Source organism: Aotus nancymaae, unplaced genomic scaffold (genome assembly GCF_030222135.1).
Source record: "Aotus nancymaae isolate 86718 unplaced genomic scaffold, 86718_ANA_hifiasm-v0.15.2.pri h1tg000011l, whole genome shotgun sequence".
Taxonomy (NCBI): Eukaryota; Metazoa; Chordata; class Mammalia; order Primates; family Aotidae; genus Aotus; species Aotus nancymaae.
This window is the reverse complement of record NW_026988422.1, coordinates 60,692,093-60,699,180: the sequence shown is the minus strand read 5'-3', so window position 1 is coordinate 60,699,180 and position 7,088 is coordinate 60,692,093. Positions and strand designations below refer to the sequence as shown.

General features: G+C 46.5%; 1 pseudogene; it reads right to left on the bottom strand.

Annotated features, from left to right (window-relative positions):
* Positions 1-6,169: 6,169 nt before the first annotated feature.
* Positions 6,170-6,523, bottom strand: LOC105734103 (small ribosomal subunit protein eS26-like; annotated as a pseudogene).
* Positions 6,524-7,088: the final 565 nt, after the last annotated feature.

The following is a 7,088-nucleotide window of genomic DNA, read 5'->3' as shown; positions in this document are numbered from 1 at the left end:
CTTCTTGCTATACAAGAATTTTCTCTGTAGGTTCTAAGAAACATCCACTGCACCTCACTCCAAAATAAACACACAAAAATTAAATTCTTTCAATCCAGGTAACACAAAAGACAAAGAAATGAGATTGCCCTAAATATGCACTTCACGGTATGGTGGACAGAGCTCAGAATGCGGCATTAAAAGTCTTAGTTGAATCCAGGCCCTGCCACTTACAAGTTGGAATCCCCTGAGAATGTCCCTTTCCCTTTTCAGGATACTTCTCATTTCTGAAATGAGTGACGATAATGTCTGCCCTTCCTCCCAGGGTTATAAGGAGGGAAGAGATAATGTAGGTGAAAGTGCTTTGCTAACTGTAAAGCATTTTTCTCTAAATACAAGCTGGGACCAGGCGTGACAGCTCACACCTGTCATCCCTGCACTTTGGGAGGCTGAGGCACGAGGACCACTTGAGCCCAGGAGTTCAAGACCAGCCTGTGCAACACAGCAAGACTGTCTACCAAAAGGAGGGGGAAAAAAAAATCAAGCTGGAAGAAATCACAGCATCTCAGTCACCTCAGTGTGGCTCTCTCTTGGCTGATGAAGTATTTTCTAGAGGGGCTTCTGTGCTCACACATCAGCCACCTTGTGTCTCCAGCACAGATGAGGGGCCTGCAACGGACAGAACCCATCCTGCCATACTACTGTGTCTTAGGGCACAGTGAAAACAATCCCTTCTGGTGAGGCCAGGCCCAGACTAAGAGAGAATAGAAATAACTGTAATAAACACCTGTGTGCTCACTGACATTGAGCAGCAAGATCCCCTGCCACATTCACAACCCTGATGAAACACTTTTCTTTTTGAAACAGAGTCTTGCTCTGTCACCCAGGCTAGAGTACAGTGGCATGATCTGGGCTCATTCCAAACTCCACCTCCCAGGTTCAAGTGATTCTTCTGCCTCAGCCTCCCAAATAGGTGGGATTGCAGGCACGTGCCACCACGCCCAACTAATTTTTGTATTTCTTGTAGAGATGGGGTTTTGCCATATTGGACAGGCTGGTCTTGAACTCCTGACCTCAAGTGATCCACCTTGAGGGGCCTGCCTAAGGGCTGGAAAAGCTTCCCAAAGTGCTGGGATTACAGGCGTGAGCCACCACGCCCAGCTGAACCACTTTTCATCTCAGAATCACTGCTGTGTTTTCCCAACAATATTGTCCTTCATGCCAAAAGCATTAGTGATATAACATATCTTGAAAGAATTTTGTTTCTATTATCTCTGTGATTATTTCCAAGCCACTCTCTTTTTTTTTGAGACAGGGTCTCAGCTCTATCACCCAGGGCAGAGTGCACTGGCACAATCATGGCTCACTGCAGCCTTGAACTCCTGGGCTCAAGGGATCCTCCAGCCTCAGCCTCCGAGTAGCTGGGGCTACAGGCATGTGCCACCATACCTGGCTAATTTTTTTATTTTTTGTTTTTGAAATAGTCTCATTCTGTCGCCCAGGCTGGAGTGCAGTAACACCATCTTGGCTTACTGTGTTCAAGTGATTCTTGTGCCTCAGCCTCCTGAGTAGCTGGGATTACAGGCATGTGGCACCACACTCGTCTAATTTTTATATTTTTACTAGAGACAGAGTTTCACTATGTTGGCCTGGATTTGAACTTGTGACCCCAGGTGATCCTCCCACCTTGGCCTCCCAAAGTTCTGGGATTACAGGCGTGAGCCATCATGCCTGGCCTAATTTTTATTTTTTATTAGAGATGAAGTATCTCTATGGGATTAGTCTCGAATTTCTGGGCTCAAACAATCCTCCTGCCTCAGCCTCCCAAACTGCTGGGATTACAGGTGTGAACTATTGCACTCATGCTGGCACTTTTTTGATCTTACTAGAAGGATCCTACATGTGTAGGCAGTGACAAGCACCGGAACCCTTAAACCTGGACAAACAGAGCCACTGCCTCTATCTGGAGCCCATTCACCACTGGCACACAAAAATATACTATGATTAATAAAAAGGAATGCCATATTGTGTCATATTCTGGGAAAGGCCAGCCTGGGTCACTAAATGGTCATGACTTTGGCATTAAAATGTTTTGTAGTATGACCGGCTTCGCCCAGAGGCCCAACCTAACCCCAGCAGTCAAGGCAACCCCAAGTCCAGGATCCCTCACCTGCCTCCTGAGCCTGTGGCCTGATTCAAGGGTGCTTTGAAGCTCTCTATGTTGGATATGATTGGAGTTATAAGAGTAGATGAATTGACTTTTTAAAATTCATTTTTTATCTGAAGGATTGGCCTTCAATTGACTTTGTTGTTCAGTTTCTGTTGACGCAGGATCTTGTCCCATATCCCGCTAATAACTTTGTCCCTTTTGTTATTCTGTATATTCGTCCCACAAATATACATCTTGTGGCCTGTTGCTCATGCATTCACAACTCCTTTGCTGGCAGCTGTGCTTGTGGTCTCCCGGCAGCCTTCGGGGGGAAAGTGCTGGCCCTGACAGGAAAGGGAATCCTACTGCCCCTCATTTCCCCCAGGCTGGCCACACGTGCTCCCACGATCTTCTGTGGCATCCCTCCGCTCCCAAGCTCTTCCCATCCTCCTCTTCCCAGACGCCCGCCCCCACCCCGAGGTCAAACTGCCATCCCTGCAGTGACTTCCACCACGCGAGGCATCACGCGGGTGGGTCCATGGGCCTTCCATCTCTGGCGGATGAGGGCAGAGCACCCCCGGAACCTGCAGCGCCCAGGGCAGGGCCAAGGTGGGGGGCTCTGCAGGCAGGGACTTCCCACTGCACCTGCACAGCTGCAGCCGGCCTTGGGTCCCTTGGGTCAGCTTTGGGGACTGCGGGTGGAAGACCCTCCTCCGTGTTGACTGGAAGGACAGCAGCACAGGATGCTGACCTGAAAGCGGCGGGGCCTGCCTAAGGGCTGGAAAAGCTGTCAGCAGCTCACTTTACACCTTCTTCACTTGGTGAGAGAAACTGTAGAAACTGTCTGGGTGCAGTGGCTCACGCCTCTAATCCCAGTACTTCAGGAGGTAGGAGAATCTCTTGGGCCCAGGAGTTCGAGACCAGCCTGGCCAAAATGGCAAAACGTCATCTCTACAAAACATACAGAAATTAGCCAGGAGTGGTAGTGTGCGCCTGTAGTCCCAGCTACTTGGGAGGCTGAGGTGGGAGGATTGCTTGAGACTGGGATGTGGATGTTGCAGTGGGATATATTTGCCCCACTGCACTCCAGCCTGGGTGACAGAGGAGGCTTTGTCTCAAAATCAAAAAACCGAGCTTTAGAGCCAGCCAGTGGCCATAGGAGGTACTGCTGGTGACCTGGTGTCCCCCAGGTGACTACTCCAGGGCTGGGACCCACATGTACTAAGGTTTGAACGAGTAGTAAAAGGAGTTAAAAAATATATATTTTTTTACCGGGCACTATGGGTCACACCTGTAATCCCAGCACTTTTGGACACCAAGGCCAGTGGATCACGAGGTCAGGAGTTCAAGACTATCTGGCTAACACAGTGAAACCCCGTCTTTGCTAAAAATACACAAAATTAACCGGACATGGTGGCACGCGCCTGTAGACCCAGCTACTCTGGAAGATGAGGCAGGAGAATTGCTTGAACTAGGGAGGCGGAGGTTGCAGTGAGCCACCACTGCACTCCAGCCTGGGCGACAGAGTGAGACTCCCACTCAAAAACAAATTTAAAAAAACTAGCTCTTGTAGTATAAGTATATTCTAAGTTTAAAACCAAAGTGTTTTGTTACCACTGCTACTTGTTTAAACATCCCTGTTTCAACATTAGCTTTGGCCACAGAGGGAAACTGGGACCGGAAATACAGGATCTCTATTAAAAGAACACAAAACGTCACTTCCACACAACCAGCGATTTCTAGAATGGAGACAAAGCTTAAATAAACATCAAATGATAGCATGCCACAAAGGCAAGTAAAGGCTGAAATAGAACATTGGCGTAGTGTTCTTAAAAGAATAATATTATTTGTCCTGTATTGAATCAACATAAGGATCTGTTGCTCTTGTTTTCTTGTGGTGGGAGATATGAAGTTATGACGAGATGGTTACTGGATCAAAATAGGAAGAAATGATGCCTGGCAGGTAGAAAAAAATATTCGTGTGCATTGATTACACCATAAACAAGTAAATACATGAGTATTTACCCATTATTCTAAATCTTCTGTGATAAATCACTATACTTCACAAAGACCTATGAATTTTGCAATGTATTAATTTTAAAATAATTTGTTTATTTTTTATTTTTATATACTTTTTTGAGACAGAGTCTCACTCTGTTGGCCAGGCTGGAGTACCAGAGCACAATCTTGACTCACCGCAACCTCTGCCTCCTGGAGCGGATTCTTGTCCCTCAGCCTCTCAAGTAGCTGGGACTACGGGTACGTACCACCATGCCTGGCTAATTTTTTGTGTTTTTAGCAGATATGGGTTTTTGCCATGTTCCCCAGGTTGGTCTCAAACTCCTGGGCTCAAGCAATCCACCCACCTCGGCCTCCCAAAGTGCTGAGATCACAGGTATGAGCCACCACACAGGCCTAATTTGTTTATTTTTATTATTATACTTTTTTGAGACACAGCATTGCTCTGATGCCCAGGTTGGAGTGCAGTGGTATGAACATGGCTTACTGCATCCTCAAACTCCTGGGCTCAAACAATTCTTCTGCCTCAGCCTCCCAAAGTGCTAGGATTAATTTGTTTATATAAACAGGAGAAGTTCCAGAAAAAAACATTTTCCTGGGGTCTAGCATACTTTCTTAAGGGTGATCTTCTCCACTACTCGGCCAACAGTACCATGGATTTCAAAGATAATAGAATACGTTAAAAACTTGGATCTGAGAATAGATGAAATGCAACATTTAGTCACTCAGAAAAGACAAATTTCTTTCTTTCTCACTTGAGGTATTCATTGCATATTGGCAGGATACTCTGCTCCACACGGTCATTCAGGGATCCAGGTTCTTTGCATTTTCCTGTCATCTCTTAGGCATCATTTTTACTTGCATGGCAAAGCTAGGTCTCAGGTAAGATCATGTTCTGGTTCAAGAGAAGGAGAAAGAATACAGATGAGACTTGCCCACTATCTTTTTTTTTTTTTTTTTTTTTGAGACTGATTCTCGGTCTGTCACCCAGGCTGGAGTGCAGTGGCATGATCTCAGCTTACTGCAACCTCTGCCTCCTGGGTTCAAGCAATTCTTGTTCCTCAGCCTGCTGCATGTCCACTATCTTCAGGCCTAGGTGTAGTCATCTCTTCTGCCCATATAGTGCAAACTTAGTCATATAACACCTAACTACAAGGTGTCCCCCAAGTGACTTCTCACTGTAGGGCTAGGACTCACATGTACTAAGATTTGAACTGCAAGGAAAGTTGGGAAATGCTATCTCCAGCTGGACAACTATGGACCCAGCTACATATATGTTACAGTGAAAAAAGGGGAGGAAAAATCTTGGTGAAACTCTGTTAGTCTCCATTTTAGAGATTCATCTGAATGAACAATCTCAGATGCTAGTTTGTCCTAGAGACACCTGAGAGAGGTTTTGTTTGTCACCTGGAGGTTGATTTGGACAATCATGGCACAAGTATTATACTACCACTCAGCAAAGCCTTCCTTAAACTTTTAGCTCTCACCTTAGTCAATTTAAGAGTGAGCTTCTCTTTGGTATGAATACTGTGGTAGGTGTGGTGGTTCACACCTATAACTCTAGCACTTCAAGAGGCCGAGGTGGATGGATCACTTGAATTCAGGAGTTTGAGACCAACCTGAGCAACATGGTGAGACTCTATCTCTACTAAAAATACAAATAGTAGCCAGGTGTAGTGATGCACACTTATAATTCCAGCTACTCTGGAGGCTGAAGTGGGAGGATTCTTTAAGCCTAGGAGGTTGAGGCTGCAGTAAGCTGAGATCTCACACTGCACTCCAGCCTGGGCAACAGAGTGAGACCCTGTCTCAAAAAAATAAATAAATAAAATTAAAAAGACTGTAGTCACTATATATTGCTTTTTGCCATCAAGAATCCTTTCACTTGCCTCCTAGTAGTACTATACTGACTTTCCTCTTGGGAACCCCACTTTCCCATTTTTTAAGTACAATTTCCATTTTATTTTTCCCCAGAGAATAGTCCGTCTTCAGTTTTTAAGGACTCAGCTCCTTACATGGGTTTTAGTGGGGGATGGGTTTTGGTGGGGGTCATGGGGCAGCACCCACAGGTCTAAATCGGGGTGAAGGTGTTCAGTCCTTGTGGGCTTCCCAAGATCAATTCCTGACTACTTTGCTGTGAGTTGCACAACTCACATAGTAACATAGCTTCATATACAGCTTAGGAAGCACATAGGAATCGAAGACGCTTGCTTCAGAAATGTCCCTGACTGCTGCGGCCTCCACTACGTTTCGAATGACAAATTTCTTAGTGGCCTTGTCCTTGGGCATGCATCAGGCACAGTTCGTGCAGTGGATAGGCTGCATGTGGCCGCGGCCATCTTTGGCACGACCTTTGTTCCTTCCTTTCGTTGTCATCTTGGAGGCACAGACCACAGAGAGACCCACTTTCCCATTCTTGATGTTCCGCAGACAGAGTTGACTCTACTCCCAGATCCAGAAGTGGTTCTGTCTCCACAGCCTGCCACTTAGGCCATCACATTCCCCAGCCATGGTGTTTTGCTCAATGATGAATTCATGTTCAAGTCAGAGCCAGTTAAGTGCAATGAGACTTTTGCTGGGACTGCAAAGAAAAAAAGCACTTCATGTTTTTTCCTCACAAGTCTCAGGCATGGGAAGAGGCAGGGCTGATCAGTCCACATCACCCTAGTAACCCCACGAGGAGCTCAGACAGTCTGGAGTTACTCCCAGGGCAAGCATGCTCTGAGACAATGAGAACCCCTGGAGTGGCTGTGTTCTCACCAGGGAAGGTCACACCCTCAGACTCTCCTGGGCTTGTCAGGTCCGGGCAAAGTGACATCATCGGGGTTCTCAGTGAAGCTACAATTAGGCTATCTGATGAAACTGATCAGAGAGTGCTGCCATTGCCTGGTGGAGGATTGTGACAGCTCTGGGCACCAGGGTCAGGGAAAGCCAGAGAAAG